The sequence below is a fragment of the Ochotona curzoniae genome, unplaced genomic scaffold (assembly GCF_017591425.1).
Source record: "Ochotona curzoniae isolate NIBS_2020 unplaced genomic scaffold, NIBS_Ocur_1.0 contig_4692, whole genome shotgun sequence".
In the NCBI taxonomy this organism is placed as follows: domain Eukaryota; kingdom Metazoa; phylum Chordata; class Mammalia; order Lagomorpha; family Ochotonidae; genus Ochotona; species Ochotona curzoniae.
In genome coordinates this window covers 922,353-939,828 of record NW_024466361.1, presented here as the reverse complement: position 1 = coordinate 939,828, position 17,476 = coordinate 922,353, and the positions used below count along the sequence as shown (strand labels likewise).

Genomic DNA, 17,476 nt, shown 5'->3' with positions numbered 1-17,476 from the left:
CCGTTTTCTCTTCCTCTCTAGGAGTTTTGTCAAAGCAAGATCGAATAGACCTTATCCTGGTGTTTTCTCTCTCTCCTTCCCTCTCTCTCACTTCCTCTCTCTCTAGCCCTCTTTCTTCCTTTTCCTCTCTATAACCCCCATTTTCTCTCTCTCTTTCTCTCTCTCACTCTCTCTCTAACCCTCTTTCTTCCCTTTCCTCTCTATTCTCTCTGTCTCTCTGTCTCTCTGTCTCTGTCTCTGTCTCTCTCTCTCCAGGCTCTCAGGCACAAGAGACATGAACTGTTGCCCAGCCCTAAACAGTCTGAATTTGTATTGCTACATCTGGTTCTCTTCCTACTGGGTCCCAGTAAACAAGATGAGCAGGCTACTAGTTCACAACATAAGTGGCTCATATTCACCAGCTTTTTCTGAATCACCTTTGCAGGCAGAGAGGGAGGGAAGGAGGGAGGAAGGGAGGGAGAGAGAGAGAGAGAGAGCCTCCAATTATCTCAGGGAAAACATCTGGGGAATATACTCTGGATCACCCCGTCTTCATGTGTGATTTTATTTTTGTTTCTTTTGCAAGATTCGTGAAGTGGGGAAAGCAGTCTTTGCTGACATTCATGTTAGATGAAGAGAGAGAGAGGCAGATGAAAGTTTCCAGAAACAAACACTGCTGAAGATGGCATCCAGCACTTTTGGCCCACTACAGGGAGTTAACTGTGCCTCACCCGAAGGTGGAATCTGGGCTTCAGAGAAGCCAGGAAGTGCAAGGAAGGCCAGCAGAGGTGCCAGTCAGCAGTGTTCCTGCCAGGACTCCACACCCACATCCAAGCGAGGGCAGGGCCTGTGTCCTGAGGGGCGAGGTGTTGGATGCTGCCCTTGCTGCAGGCTGCAGACCTTCTGAGAGCCAGGGATACCTTCTCTCCTGCCTCCAGGTGAAGGATCTGGCAGCACATGGCTTCCCATGAGCTGAGAGGTGGTGGCAGCAGCAGCAACAGCAGTGTTGTTTCTGTTCAGTTGCTTCTTGCTTCTGGAAGACCCCACCTAACTCCAGTAGTAGTGAGTTGGAACAGCCTTTGGGGAGGAAGGTGTGGGAAGCTCAGGCCTACATCTCCCAGTGGCTCCGCCTTTCCTGCTGAGCTGGGCATCAGTGGGGAACTGGGCCCTTGACTGCTTTGCAGTGGCACTAGTGACTGCATCATCCAGCTTCTGCGTGGGGTCCCAGTAGGCTCATCCTGCCTTTGCATGTCAACCGCAAGGGCTTCCTGGCGAAGCCGAGCAGCTGATGCCACGCCAGCATCACTCTCCTGGTCCCCAGAGCAGCACGGCTTTTACAACCTCATCTAAGTCTACCGTTCACAGCAGCACCGCCGGGCCTGTCCTGCCAGACTGGCATCCTCTGGGCTACAGACCAGATGCCAAGGCTCCGTAGGATGCGAGCCTGAGGTCATCCTAGTGAAGTAAAACTGAGACTCTACCACCTACTCTTTCTTACCACGTGTAGGGTTCCCCAAGCTGGAAAGAAACATTGCTCTCTGCTAACACTTTTTCCCTTCCAGCTGTGTAAGGTCCGCTCTGCAGCACCTCTTCAGCAAGCCCCAGGTGTGCTTCTCCTGGCCCATGCTGCTCGCCCATGTCCCAGCTGAACACGTGCTGCCTGCTCGCTCTGAAGCACCCTTGCCACCCTTTCGTCTGTCGGCCAATATGTCACCTCCTCCGAGAGGCCTCCTCTCCACCCCTAGGAAAATCTGAATCCTTCCTCTCCCAGAATTGCTGCAGAGCCCTCTGGCATGTCCGTGTTGGCATAGGTCACATCATGCTGTGGTTATTTAATTCACAGTCTGCTTCAAAAAAAAATTTACTTGTATATTTAAAGTCAGTTACAGAGGGAGAGGAAGTCAGAGCGAGGCCTTCTACCTGTGGGTTCATTCCCCAAATGGCTACAATGGCCAGGGCTGGGCTAGGCTGAAGTCAGGAGCCAGTAACTCCATGTGGGTCTTCCACATGCATGGAAGGGGACCGAGCACTTGGGCCAGCCTCCTCTGCTGCTTTCCCAGAGCGTTAGCAGGGAGCTTAATACTGGATCCCATGTGGGATGCTGCCGTTACAAATGACTGCTCTACCCAGCACGCTGCGGGCCCAGCCCCACGTTCGCTACTTGGTTGTGCAGGAGGCCTGTGAGGACCTTGACATATGTGTCCCCAGTGCTCCAGCCTGAACATGGACGTGACATTGTCTTTGATGAGCAGAGTTGGTGAGTGAAGAGGCACTGGGCATTGTCTTGGAGCTCTCAGGGACATTACTACATTTTGGGGGGCTCTCAGGGAGCTGTCTCTGAGTTTAATGATGTCCTAAATCCTGCCAAGGGTTGGATCTGGGTGCAGTTGAGGGACTGCTGGGTCTGGGTGGAGTCAAGGGACAGCTGGAATCTCAGATGCTCGCAGCTGAGGAACATGAGCTCAGCACTGGACATGTGGGCTCTGAGAAGCTCCTGCCCTGCGCCTAGCCAGCTTCCTCTCTACCGGCCCTGCTCAGGCCTCTACTTTGCACAAATGCACAGCCAACATAGCTGGCCTGGAGTAGATCGGGGGCTTCAACATCAGGCGGCGGGGGCGGAGTGAGGGCAAGGAGCCTATCAGAACCTTGAGAGGCCGAGAGCATCTCCCAGGGCATCCCCACGACTGACCTTGCTGTGTGTGTCGGGGAGACATGGAGCTTCTACCCATTGCACATGCTTTCTCTTGCAGGAAGCTGGAACATGCGTATGGATTTGGGCTTAGGCGTGTCTGAGTTGATGTTAAAATTGCTGGATATTTTGCTAATCATGGCATTTTTGGTTTGTCTTGCGGGCAATGTTGGCAAAGCATGAGTTTGGTAGAGCTATAAGCTCTGGTTAGAGTTCAAGGGCTTAGCAAGTGGTGAGCCAATGGCCTGGAACCAATACCAGCTCTCACAACCCAGGAGGACTCTGGGGTGTCCATCCCTGCAGACCGCTGATGGATGCATTCAGATACCCACCAGTAACTTATAATTCTGAGCTGCCCCTCTTCCCTCCAGCCCTCCTGGCTCAGGCCTGGCCTCTCCCAATGGCCTAGCTTTGGCATCCGGCTTGCTTTCTGAAGGTGCCTGCCATGTGCTGTTATGGAACTATGAATCAGCCCCTCAGAATAAAGAGTGAGACCCCCAGACAGAATCATATGAATTCATCAAAATCAGCAACTCCTAATGAACACAGTCTCCTGGTGCTAATGGAAACCTTAAGGAGGTCGGCATGGATTAAAGCCACGGAGGCTTTCGAATGCAGATGCCTTTAATAAGTCACACATTTTAAGTCATCATGTTGTAAGTTCTAACAGGGAGCAGGACCAGCTTCTGCCGGGGCGCAGGGATGAGAGTGGGGCTGCTCTCTCGTGTTGGTCTGGCCGGGTCAGCGTTGAACAGCTGCCCACCCTTCTCTGCTCTGTGGCCACTGGTGCAGGGCTGGTCCCAGGCAACTCTGCAACCGGTGCCTGGCCACCTGAGCCCCAGGCTGCAGTCAGTTCTCAGATGCCCCGTTAAACTCAGGGCCCCCTGCCACATGGGAGAGTTTAAGGGGAAAAATGAGATTTTATGAAAGCCAGGGGACCTCCCTGACAGAAGAGAAAGTCTAATGAGGGCCAGAAGGGCTTCTTATCTTGGATGAAAGTTCCCATTTCTGCAGATTCCTCTCTTCTGTGGCCACTCCTCCATCCCTCTGTTTCCGAAGGCGCCTCATTATTTACATCCACTGCTAAGAAGCCAGAAAGCAGTCAGCAGCCAGAGCGCCCAACAGCACCCCTCCACCAGGAATGGGCCAGGCATAGGGACCCTGGGCAGGATGGGCAGAGGAGGGTGTGCACCTGTCTGACTCCAGGAGGTGCTGGTGGCTGTGTAGGCTGCAAATGGCCTCTCCGGCTGCCACCCTGCAAGTCTCATGGCTCACAGCACACTGAGGACCAAATCCCAGCATCCTGGTTGGGGTGGATTTCAGGGCTGGCAGGTGTGGGGGAGACCATGATGAGGCTGAGCTGGGCCGATTACTGGGGCCTGTTGCCAGAGGCTACATCAGCAGTGCAGGGCAGCCAGGTCTCGCAGGTACCAAGGTGCTTGCCCTGCCTGCTGTGTAGGCTTTTCTCTTTACTGCTGCTGCCTGGTCACAGCCCACCCCGGCTGCTTGCAAAACCTGTTGCCCATGGAGAGTAAGGATAATGGTTTTTACTAAGCACGTAGTGTTTTGAAGATTAAAAGGGATCATGGATACTAAACCCTTAGAAAAGTGCCCAGCACATGGTAGCTACTCAATAAATGTTCAGCGTTATAGCATTGGCGCCGCATTAAAGTATTTTGCGGTCTTGCTAGTAGATGCTTAAGAAATGCAAGTTTCCATGGCACTTACTGGTCTTTGTGCCAAGCTCTCTTTTGAGGCCCTCAACAAAGCTTATCTTCTTTAAGCTCCCAGCTTTTCCTACTTACAGGGAGCGAGGCAGAGCGAGGCTCCATTCCTCAGCTACCTAGGTGGGGTCCCGCCATCACTGGATGCTGTCCTGGGCCCTGGGCACGAGGAGCTCTGCAGTCTGCTTCTAACAGTCAAAGCTTCGTCTTTTCCTGTCGTGCTGGTTTCTAGTCAGTGTTGCATGGGGTAAGATGAGTGGCATCTCTTGTCCCGCGAGAGCTACAGAGACAGCTCCAGGTTGCATGCAGTAGCTTCTACCCCCTTCTGAAAACTGGGAGCAGACACTGAGTGGGTGCCACTGGGAGGGGAGGGGTCGGCTACAGCCCGTCTCAGCTGCTTCCCAGGAGCTGCCCAGCAGGGAACTGTGTGAATGGACAGGACTCAGACCACGCTGTGTGGTGACTCTGAGGGGCAGGCAGCTAATTCTGGGGAAGTGCTTCATCCAAATGCCCTCCCCAGTTGGAAGGCACAGAAAGCATTGTGAGAAAACCCTCACGGAAGTGACTCCAGAGGAGGGGGCTGTGGGAACTTAAATGCACGAATGGAATTAAAGGATAAGTTTATTTCAGTGCGGAACAGTCTTAAACTTCGTGCAGAGCTGCTTCTTCCTGAGCATTCTCTGTGAACATTTAAAGAGCCCTTCTCCAGGAGCAGCTGTCAGACCCCAAGCACAGAGAAGAGGCAGCGGAAGAAACATCCCCAAAGGTGAACTTCACCCTGGCCAGCTCGGTCTCCATTCCTACATCACCCAGAGCCGAAGGGCTAAAATCTGGCCCTTCATTTCCCTCTTCGCACCTGTCCGGTCCCCAACCTGTCTCGCACCTGCTGCTGTGTTATGCACCTGACATAAAATGCTAACCTGGATGTGCACCTGCCCCTCCCTACACTGCTTTTCCTTTCTACTCTTCTAGCCCTCTCCAGGCCTGGCCTCTGCCCACCAGCCACACACGGCTGCTACTCGTTCAAGTGCCCCCACAGCAAGGCATCTGCTTTCACACTTGTCCTCATTGAGGACACTCAGGCTAAGCAGGTGGTCACCTGGTGGGGCACACAGGCCCTGCTGGGAATGGGCCTGCTCAAGGAAGGGTGGCACCACACAGCTGTATCCATCATCGCCTGGGGAGCAGTGCTGGGGAGAAGGGCTGAGAACCCAGGAAACCAGCTGTGCCTTCTTCTCTGAGCCAGCACTTTGCATAAGGCATTTAATTGTGCTCTCTTATGCTCAGAGCTTCAGAAAGTTTGCAGAAAAAATGGAATTAAAGGTAAGTTTAGTGCCAAAAAATTGGAATCTATGCAGTTTTTCTTACTAAACAATTTCCATGAACTTTCTAAAGTATCTTCCTATTCTTGATATGCTAGGAATGAAAATAGACACAATCTACACCAGTGTGCTCGTATGCTCACACCCACGGTGAATCTGGGAGAGTTGGCACCAATGAATAGGGATGCATTCTGATTGTGAATGGGGCCAGAAGAGTGCCACTCTGCCTGGGATGCAGCAGCCCCTGGGAGCTCTGGAGCCACTGGGACCTGTGCATTCTCAGGGGAGCTTGTCTGCTGGCCGCGGCCTTCCTCCCTGGCAGCTGTTTGTGGCAGCGTCAGGCTAACAGTGACTATGGCTGCCTGTTTGAAACCCCCTAGCAGAAGCACACCTGGCCTTGATGTACTAGTCCGCTCCTGGGCTAGAGCAGGGGGGAAGCGAGACGAGCCACCTGTGGTCTCTTTAGTGGGAAATGCGCTCGCCCAGGTGCCATGCTCTCCTCACCTCTGCACTTGCCACTCGGGCAGCACACGGGTCCCACTGCCTTGCAGAGCACGTGGAACTCCCTTTCCCGGATGAGCTCCTGGCTCAGCACGGCAGCGGCAGGCAGCTGTGAGCACCCACTCGGTGCAGGGATGACAGCAAGATGTTTTTCTTTCAGTGGAAAGTATGTCCTTTCTTGTTCATTTGTGTTACACCCCTGGGCGAGGGGTTTGCACATTCTCCACCCAGTGGCAGAGCTGGGCGTCTGTCATCAGCCCGCTGGCCTCCCAGGGCTCTCGGCTTGGTGGCAGCAGGGAAGCCGTGGACCTGCAGAACCCCTGTTCTTGCCCGGTGTGGGAAGTCCTCCGCTCACTGCTGCGGGCAGCCACATGCCTGTGTCAGTTTTGCTGAAACGGGAAAATGTGCATGTGATAACAGCGTGGGGCCTGCTGATGTGTCTTGGCAAGCTGCTGACACCTGGGTGGCTCTTGGGGTCTGAAAATCAAAGGAGGGGCTTAGGCCACTGGGCTTAGTCTGTCTCTGCTTCTGATTTTGCCCGAGGGGAAGACAGAAGTTGAAAGGAGCTATCTTGGTTCAATGACAGAAACGCAAGGAATCTTGAGCCCCGTGTGTCCTGTTGCAGGGCTGACGGCTCTGGGCTCCCAGCAGTGGCTCATTGCGTCCAGCAGATGCCAGCAGGTGGAGGCAGATGTGGAGCAAAAGGCCATGGGATGCAGGGTCAGAATGATGGGATTAAGTCAGGTGCAAAAGAGGCTGGCAGTGGAAGTGCCTGTGTGGACATGCCGTTCAGAGCAGCTCTGGAAGGAGAATGTGAATATTCTACAGAGGGGCTGTGGCTTCCAAGGTCGTTTATCAGAGTCCAGTGTCGCTGTGGACCTCGTGGCTGGGCACCATGCGTCTCGCCCTGTGCACTGGGCAATGGACCCCATCCTGATCATGCCTGGAGTTTCACTGAGATGGAAGAATGCTCAGCAGAGACGGGCGTGGCAGGACGAGGCCCACCTGTCACTGGGTGTTCTTATCCCAGAATGCTCCTCCTGCCCCATCCCACTGCATGCCAGTCAGGGCAGGGCAAGCCCACGGGAGAGAGCAGGAGCCTGGCTTTTCCTCTGGCTCCCTCATACCCGTGAGGACGTGGGGTCGCCACCGCAGGGCAGGGCTCCGGATAGTGGCTCTCCTGGATGCCTGACAGGCCCCGAGGCTGCTGGCTGCGGGGAGGGATGCTCAGGCCTGTTCTCAGGCTGTCATTCTCCCCCTCCCAACAGCCCTACCCCTTCCTTGTTCTTCGCTCTCCCTGTCTAATACTTGATCACATAGGTTTTGCCTGCTCACCTAATGTGAAAACCTAAATACGACAGAACTCTCAAACATGTTCCCTTCCTCTCTCGTCCTCCTCCCGAGTGTCCTGGGAGGAACACCACCCCGCCTCTTCCGGCTGGCCATGCTGCCCATGTTCACTTTTGCCCAGTCCACACCCTGCTGTGCCCTTCTCTGCAGGTCGCCTCACGAGGTGGACGTCCATCCAGGGGGCTTGGATATCATCTTCCTTCCCCAAGGAAGAGGCTGCTTTGGGATAGGCAGTAACCCTAATAACTGCGGTGGTACCCTCAGGTGCCAGGGGGCTGACATCATCAAGTGAGATAGGCGGAGTTGCCTGTCTGTCTCTAGTTTACAGACAAAGGAAGTGAGGTGGTTAAGCAGTGTAGCCATTACTGTGATTTTCCTAAATTCACAAAGCTCTGCTGTCCGCATCGGACACCAATTCCAACAAGACGTTGCTTACCCCCAGCACTGAACCACGGCGAGGATGTGGAAAGGAGCCACGGATGCTTAGCATCCCTGGAGCAGTGCCACAGAATGGGAATTAAAAAAAATAAATAAATAAAATTCCTGCTGATTGGGGATGGTCTCACTGGTGTCCACACCAGGCAGCCTCCATGGGCCCTCTTAAGTCTGGTAACTTTTAGACAAAGAGGCCGCCAAACCGGCTGCCACTCCCAGGTGTCCATGTTGCCCCAGGCTGGGATGCATCCAGGCGGCTCAGCCCCTTAATGGCAGTGAGTTGGCGTGAAACCACTGGCCCATCCGGGAGAGGACGGGGTCTCTAACGCTTTGTACTCCAGCAGGCTGGCTCTGATCTCGCCAGCTGCTAGGCGTTTGTGGAACAAAGAAAAGAGTGCGTTTCTTTCTTTTTAGCCCATTATTTGAAAGCTGGGTCTCTCTCAGAATATCCTGTCATTAGCTTCACATGATGAGGTCTGAACAGAAATATGTCCCGACCAAAATGCTAATGGCTTCCTCCCACCATGACTGCTCATCCTCCCCCCACTCTTTCACCCTGCCCACAGATGCGTCCGTGTTCCAGGGGTGGCATTTGAGCCGCTCCCTGCTAAGGGAAATGTTGCGGCTGCTGAGGGAGAATGTCCCTTCCCAGGGGAGCGCTGGTCCTGGCCCAGGGACCGCACGCACTGCACCCAGCAGCCAAGGGGCAGCATGGATGGATCCAGCTGCTGCCCCTCCATCCTGGTGCTCTGCCTGGGCGAGGTGGCCAGCAGCAGCAGAAGGGAAGCTGTTCATGGCCTTGACTGGCCCTGGTCCTGCCTAGCTGGCTTCAACCTCAGTTTGATGGGTGTGAATCTTCTGCTGATCCTTCAACCTCCCCGCAGAGAGTCTTTTGAAGAGGCATCACTAATGGAAACTTTACAAGTACAATGGTCGTAGGGTGACTCCTTGAGAAATACAGGAATTACCAAAGCGTCCTGAAACTCCACTTGCGGGCAACGTGGAGCAGAATTAAGCAGTTTCACATGAATGCTTATACACTTGTGTCCATGGCGACACTGATCACAGTCCTGGAAAGGTGGAAGCAATGCAAGAATGTGGTCCTGCACATGGCGATGGCTACAGCTCAGCCTGGCACGCTGCACTGCAGCCTGCACGAGCCTTGCAAACCTTGTGCTGAGTAAACCAAGTCAAGGACAGAGGGGGAAATACTGTGTGATCTTCATATCGAGAGTAGACAAGTTCATCCAGACAAGGTGTGGAACGGGAGCTCCAGGGGCAGAAGGCAGCAGAGACGGGCAAGCTTTGTTTATAGGTGCCGAGTTTCCATTTGGGAAGATGAGCACGTGTTCTGGAGGTGCTGGCTAACCAAAGTTGTGAAGGTATTCATTGTCACTGAACCATGTACTTACACATGGCTAAAATAGTAAACTTATGGCATGGATGTTTTGCTTCAATAAAAAAAGTAGCACATAGCGTATGTGTCTCAAATCACAAAACTCATATACAAATATCAAGTCCTATTGTTGTGAGTATAAGGCACCAATGGCTCAGACTTTCATCTTTCCTAAGGTCTTGGATCATGGTTTGGGGGTTTCATGTTAGGTAACACGCGCACGGCCCATGCTGCAGTACCTTCTTCTATCCCATTGGTGGGTATCTGTTAACTGGTCCCTGTGCTTTCTGACTAAAGGAGAATTTGGCATCACACTCCATCTTGACACAGCTCTCCAGGCAGCCACTTCCAGTCAGCTGGAGTTGATGTACAAGTCTGCATGTCCAGCGTCAGGTTTGTAGTCTGGGTGCCTGGCATTGTCACGGGTTCCTGGGGAAGCTCCAAGGGTACGTGAGGTTGGCACACAAAGTGCAAAGTGCCTGGCTGTCTTGCCAGGGAGCCATAGTCACTCTGAGTCCCAACCCAGGCAGAAGGGCCTATGGCTCTGTCTAATGCGGTGTGCTTCTCTGGTCACCTCTTGGAGCTCAGTGTAGCCACTCTAACCGTGTGCTCCTGTCTACAGGTGGCTCTACAATAAACCCATGCCAGATGGAAATGTGCTTTGGGGCTTCTCAGTGTCTTCCCCTCCCACATTAGCCTGACTGGATAGTGCTGTCAAGTCCTCTTCATTGTCTCCTGTTTAAGATGGGGACCATGGCAAGGAGAGGGCCTGTGGGTAAGAGGAGACCCCTCCGTGACTGCTGACCCCACAATCTCTCCCTGGCTCCCTCTTGTGCACAAGCCTGGTCTCACAGCTGCTCATACCTTGCACCAAGTCCAGTTGAGTTACTGATGCCACTGAAGCAAAGAAAGGGTCTGAGCTTAGCGTCAATTTCTCTTGGTTTCATTTTTTAAACGTTCTCCTTACTTTGAAAGATCAAAGGAGGGCCAAATAGAACTTTTTTTTTTTTTTTACTTAACATACCATGTCTCTCCTTCCCACCCTCATCATAATAGAACACAGGAGGAAAAATTCCAACAAACGAAATTGTTCTCAGACATCATTTTGTTGTCTTTCAGTGGCTTTGATGGGGCCCCATGGCTTTAATCAAAGTGTACATGGAGGCACGGGAATGATCCAGTCAAACAAATCCCTGGCCTCATTCACTCTTCCTCCTCTACCCCTTCCTCCTGCCGCCTCATTCTCCTGTTATTGCTTTTTATTAATGTGTGCTGGGGGACAGGGGAGATGTTCTTCCAAAGAGGCAGAAAGCACGAGAGAGAAGTTTCATTTTCTTAGCTCAGATAGGACACTGGTTGAGCCATTCTGTAGCTGACAGAACCCCCCCACCTTCTTTACCAAATCCATCCATCACTTGAGCACAATAAATAAAGACCCAACCAACAGATCAATCAATCCATCACTTTCCATGAGCTCATGAGGCACCACAGTGATGACACCAGTGCTTCCTGATCCAAGAGCCGTGAGTGCTTGCCTCAGGCTTCCTGGCCCACACAGCCTTCAGAGGCACACTGCCACGGCGCTGGCCTGGGGTGTGACCCAGTGTGCCCCTCTGGGACCTTTGTCATGTTCCTTGCTTCTCCTGGCTCTCCCTGAAAGGTTAGGACTCAGAGTAACTATGGCTCCCTGGCAAGACAGCCAGGCACTTTGTACTTTATGTGCCAACTTCACGCACCCTTGGAGCTTCCCTAGGAACCTGTGACAATGCCAGGCACCCAGACGGAGCTTCCCTAGGAACCCGTGACAATGCCAGACACCCAGACGGAGCTTCCCCAGGAACCCGTGACAATGCCAGGCACCCAGATTACGAACCTGACGCTGGACGTGCAGACTTGTACATCAACTCCAGCTGACTGGAAGTGGCTGCCTGGAGAGCTGTGTCAATGAGATCCCATTTGGAGTGTAGGAGGCAGCTCACTCACCCCACTGGGGCTCCCTTACAGTTGAGGCCTTGCAGAAAGGGATAGCGTATGAGGACCACATCATAGGCAGAGCTTTCAGATGGCCGGGCAGCTGGCAGTGAGAGTGTGGGTTTGCTTATCTCTTTGCTGCATGTGCCATTCATTCTGCAGGATGAGGGACCAGCCACTGGCGATGGAGGGTGAAGGTGGCCAGTGGGGCCCGTCCTCAGGCTAGGTGTCTTAGTGGGTGAGGCAACGGTGAGTGTCCAGGAGCGTCCAAGCAACCAAGCCAAGCCCTGTGTCATCCGCTAGGGTCTGGTTAGGACGGAGGTGTGGTCCCACTGCCACAACACTGCAGACGGTTTGGGATAGCTCCGCCTACATGTGTCTGTCCTTAACTCTTTTTTGATGTACAGAGTCGTTACTCAGCTCCGAGGCCATTGCTGAGCTTGTCATGAGCTCTTCATGTGCTCTTCATGTGCTTGACAAACAGAAGACCGATCAGGGCCCTCTTTTGATGAAGACCTTTAGCTATTTTTTTAGCTAGCAATGCCATGGCCCTGAAAACCAGCTGGACGGTTCTAGTCAGGGTGTCAAGGTGGGCCCCCTCTGGCTGTGATTCTGACAGTCTCCAGGCTTGGTGTTGTGGGCAAGGAACAGATAATTGGTAGAGCGTGTACTCCCAAGCTTTCTTGGGGTTCATTAGGTAGGCCCAAGAGACAGTGGGAGCCCTGGTGGCTGTATGGGGAAGAGGGATAGGCCCCGGGGCCCTGACCTCCAGTCCTTCCTGCCCTCTGAGACCGTAGTTTTGAGACCCAGCTTGGAAGAAGGTTGAGGTAGGAGAAGTAACTGAGCACTCAGCCGTGGTCCTAAGAGCCATGTAATTTGGTAAGATGAGAAAAAGGAGGCTGTGTCTTTAACATCAGGCCCCTAAAGGGAATATATTTGTTAAACATTATAATTACCCTTCAGCAGCTGAATCCATGGCAAATGAGAACTCAATAGCAATTGGAAACTGCATTGCAATTGAAACCACGGTGCAGCCCATGGCTGTTCTCAAATGATGCTTTCATTTAGATAAGGCAGACAATTTTACATCTTGATTAGGTCACCGCTCTCAAGGGGACAGGGATTTTTCACGATTGCCCCCTTCCCTGTAAATAATGCTGGGGGCCTGCAGGCAATCTCTGGAAGCTCCTTTTCCTTGTGTCTACCTAGAGGTTGTTAATGAGGTAAAGACTGAAGACCTGGGCTTACAGACACCTGCGTGACATAGGCAGGCATACCTGCATTGATATCTCTGTTAACATCGGGGACCTTGGGAATTATGAGTTCAGGTGCCCTTGGTTGAAGAGAGAATGGACACTGCAATAGTAATCATAATAAAAAAAATCTGGGGTTTCTAACCCCGTTGACCTGCACCATTTCTTTGGATTATTGTTGCAATCAGAGGAGGTAGACAGAACAGGTATTAGAGTCCTTTTTTTTTTTTTTCTGAAGCTGGACTAGAAAAAGAAAAAAAAAATCTAGGATGCTTTGCAATGCATTAAATGAGTCTCTTTCTATTCCCCTGGAGGAGACAGGAAAAGCACAGTGGCTAGGAAAGCACAGTGGCTTTTTGCTGGGAGGCTGCTTTGCTGACCCTTCGGGCTGGAGCAGGAGCCTAAGCTTTCTGATTGTGAGCCCTTCAGTGGACTCTGACTTCATTCACAATAGGATCAGATACCCCTAATGGGATCTGGAAGACCCTGCCCTGTCCAGGCCCTGCCTTCTTGAGCTGACCCTTCCACCATTCTTAGCTGCTCCGCTCAGTCCTGGACAAGGTCAGCTCCAGCTGTCCTCATCTGCTTTCCAGAACTCACCACAGTTGTAATGAAAAATCCATTTATAAAGTTTTGCATTTTTATAAAAGAGAAGCTTTCTCTATCTTGATTTCTAGCTCCTACCAGGGTTCCTATGGTATAGTAGGCGTGGATCAGTATTTGTTGAATAAATGCATATATTAAGTCTTGGAATTTCCAAATGGACATTCCTGAAGATGCTATATAACTAATTACTCCAATAAAACTCTAACAATAATAATAATAATAGTAATACCAGTCATTTCCTTACTTGGTTTTCTTTGCCATTGACAGGCTGCTTCTGACCATTTGGCCAATTTGATCCTGCCACTAACTCCTTATGCCAACAATATTTTGTCTTCCAATTCTGCTCCTCCCCAAGAGCATAGGTCCCCTCCTCTGGCCTCCCTTGTTGACAGTCAAGCCATTCCCTGGAGACAACTGAGCTTGAGCCTCCTCTACCCCAGCTTTTAGATGCAAAACTGAGTTGCAGACACCTTGTAGTGAGAACAAACATTTGGGTTGAACTGGAAATGGGACAAAAAAGGATTTGTACATTTCAAAATCTCTGCATAATTAAATAACCTTCTCAGTTCCTTTCCAGATGGTTGACATCTGACATGGGTATACCCTCAGCTCTAGAAAACAAGTGGCAATGAAATTTGAGTCTTGTTCACATATAGCAGTTGTTCTTGCCCTTGAATGGAGGGCTCTGTGTCTGGCAGCCTCCTCATTTTGAGAGTTCCTGGTCATTCCTTTCTAACTTTGGCTCAACAAAATCCTTTCCTCTTACTCAGGCTCAGCCCAGTGTTGTTATTTAGTTATTAGGATTCCTGCAGTTCTAAGACCACCAGGCATACTCAGAAATCTATAAAAACATGCATTGCCATTTCCAAACTCTGCTGTAAGCTGCCCCTAAAAAGCCTGCTGTCATTGGGGATGTCCAACTGGAAAGGTTTATGCTGTGTGCCAAGGGGAGGCTGGCCCGCTTTCCACAGATCAGATAAGGCAGGGGAGAGAGGCACAGCCTTATTTCTTGGAAAAAGTCTGGAGCTGCCACCCCCACCCCATGTGCCTGAGATGGAATTTGGGAGGCTCTAGCCACCCAGTCTTAAAGGTACTTGGCAGAGAGACAATACCTACAGTGCAAGACTTTTGCTGTCTTAATCTCTTCAGATCCCAAACTGCATCCTGAGCCAAGCCCAACCTATTGCACAACTCCCCTGGGTGGTATTTACAGCGAATGGATGCAGTGAGCCTCCCATTTGCCTGGTATCTGGGCTAAGGCTGTTCTGGTCACACACGCCTGATGACCAGAAAAAGGCAAAAGAAGCCATTGGCTGGGATGGACTGGAGAGTGAGATGGATGTGCAACAAGAGGGACACTGGAGGCATGTGGGGTTCGAGCTGGCACTTGATGTCCTCAGGATGGGTTCTAGGCAGGCCCCTCCGTCTACCCTGTGTACTCCACCATGGTGGTTCATAATTGTTACCAAAAAATGTTGGAGAAGTTCTGGCAATTTTAGATGGAGGTGGCTGTGGACGCAAGTGCATTCTTCAAGGCTCTTGGAGCTAGCAGAGGCTTCTGATGAGTGGTGCTTGCCTACCTTCTGTTTGCATCAGCAGAGGTAGACTCTGGTGACGGGTGGCTCCAAACTGTCCCCACGCAGCCTGTCTTGCTCAGTCTGAAACATGGTTCCTTCATGCTGAAGTTCTGATGGATTTTCCATTTCACCTGCTTCCCGTTGAGACAGAACCAACGTTGCCTGGGCTGAGGCAGTCCTGTGGTGTCCTTGCCGCACAGGGATGCTTCCTGCAAAGCTTTGGTTCTGGTGCAGCATCCTCAACGGGGGCCACAGCACTGGCCCGGATCTTTCCAGAGAAAACCCCGCCCTGCAGCGCCACCCTTAAGACACCTTATGGGACCTCTCTTGCAAGTGCTTGCTGCTCTGCGGAGTGCTTCATCCTGAGTAGGAGTGTGAATGTGGGAATATTCAAAGCACAACCCCTTCTACTTTTGTTTCTTAACAGCAGTACTGACCGAATGCAGGAAGTTCATCTTTAATATCACTGTTTATGAGCTGTTCGGTGATGTTTACCGTGGTTGTAATTGGTATCATTAAGCTTAGGTGACATTATTAATGCCGTTGATTAAATTGCTATAAACCCAACTCCGCCATCTACACAAACAGCTGTGTCTGGGCTTCCAGCTTTCCCGTCTCAGTGCTAGGACAGAAAAAGAGGCCCATGGGGAGGCATTGTTGGGAAGGAAAATGGAACCTCAGTTTTTCACCTCTGTCATGTAGACCTGCTAAGAATTGGCTTGAAGAGCTTCGCCCCACAGTGAATAACGTGGTTTGCCCTGCTAAAGTGTGTTTCTTCTGAAAGCTACACGCCCCCTCTCCTCTGCGCATTTGCAGGGAGTGTCAGCTCTTTCTCTCCTTCCCTCTTTCTCCCTCTCCCTTCTCTCCTGAACTCCTCTTGCGACTCCACTCCCACACCTGCATCGGCTGTCTGCTTCTCAGCTGTGGTCATTTTTTGACTGTTATCCCACCGATCTACTGCTCTCTTGTTTAGCAAAATGGCCTTCACTACCAGCCCACCTACTCTTCCGGATCAAATGAATACTCCCTTGCTGTGATTTGGGTGCCCTCCAAAACTCATGTTGAGACATAGCTACCACTGTGATGGTATTGAGGAGGAACCTTGAGGAAGTCATTTTCACGAACAGACCAATACCATGATCTGAGGTGTGTCAGCGCTTGGTCCATGGCCTCTGGCTGCCTCTTGCTCCATTGCCGTGCGATGCCTTCCCTGACGTTAGGATGTAGCAAGAAGACTCTCAGCAGATGTGGCACCTCTGGGATTTGCAGCCTCGGAGATTGTGGCAAATGTCCCAGTTTGTGGGATTCTGGTACAGCAACAGAAACACCAGAGCATCTTTGCTTCTGAAAATACGTAGCATTGGGAGTCTCTGGCTTTCCCTCTCCCACTTCCCTAAGCCCTTTCCATCCTCTCCTCTCCCCATTCACTGCCTAGATGTAGGCACAGGTGTCCATAGGCCCATTGTGATTGCTTGTTTCCCTGGACTTAAACTGCATGAGAAGGCTATTGTCCTGTGGCTGTAGTCCTTGTACCCAGGACAGGTCAGACCCAAGCCCCAACCCTAGAAAGATAATAATTGAATGCATGAGATACTCACTGAGCACTTGATGGTCTCATTTGTCCAGGTGTTTGATGGAAGTGGGGATCATTGAGGGTACATTCCTTGCCTATAACTAGCAGGATTTGCTCGTTCGGCTAATGAAATCTGACATGAGCTGTCTTCAGGATTTATCAGTTGGGATGTTTCAGTTGCAAGTAACAGATACTGACTCAGGTTATCTTAATCATGTGGGGTATTCATGGGGAAGGATATCAGGGCCTTGCACACGTGATGGTCATCTGGAGGGCAGACTGGGACCACGTGCTGGGCGGATTGTGCCGGCCACCTTTAGATAGATGTGCTATCCCTGCCGTGCCTCACCTCTACCATCTGATGGTTCCTAACCTTCCTTTCCGTATGTGTCACCTGAGATGAACCCCAGATATGGGGACCAGTCCAGAGCCCTGACCACCACAAGAAAGGAAAAATGGACGCTTTCTGCCTCCTTTGCTTGCCATCAAGCCCTCCTGCAGCTGACATCAGGTGGGGCTGTGTGTGCTCTGGACTAACTGCTACAGGAAGACCACTCTTTGCCTCGTCTTCAACCACTATTGGCCTTCTCCACATTGAACTGGAGCTGCCAGTAAGTTATTTCCATGAAGGGCCTTGGTGGAGCTTCTGCCTTTTTGCTGCATCTGTATGTGATAGTTGTTAAGCAGAGGGAGGGGCTAGAACATCTTCCTGTTGGAATAGCAAGGATCCCTCTCCAAGAGCTTTCCTTGCCCAACTTAATGAGAGCCATCTGCATAGCAGGCTCTGTTGGGACACACACATATGTATACAAACATATTTGGCGCCATTTCACTACGCAGTCTGTCCCTCCTTCAGGAACCTGCACAAGTGTGTTGAATGGCACTGAGGATGCAAGGCGATGAAGTCATCTTTAGGAAAAGCTTCCATGTACTGCTCTGGGCATCTGCATCGTCTCTGGTCGGGCAAGGCAGAACTGCAGCAGGACAGGAGCAGGCACAGACAGCACCTCAACATCAAGTTCCTACTCCCTAGCAAGATGTTAGATGCTGTGGGACTCAACTCAGCACTCAGCCTGGCAAGACTGGAAAGGCCAAGAGTT

The 17,476-nt window shown here is 51.6% G+C and overlaps 1 protein-coding gene across 4 annotated transcripts in view; it reads left to right on the top strand.

Annotated features, from left to right (window-relative positions):
• The window catches only part of PLXNA4 (plexin A4), a 287,259-nt gene that overhangs the window by 99,430 nt on the left and 170,353 nt on the right, over nucleotides 1–17,476 (top strand). The gene's annotated exons all lie outside the window — the stretch shown is intronic.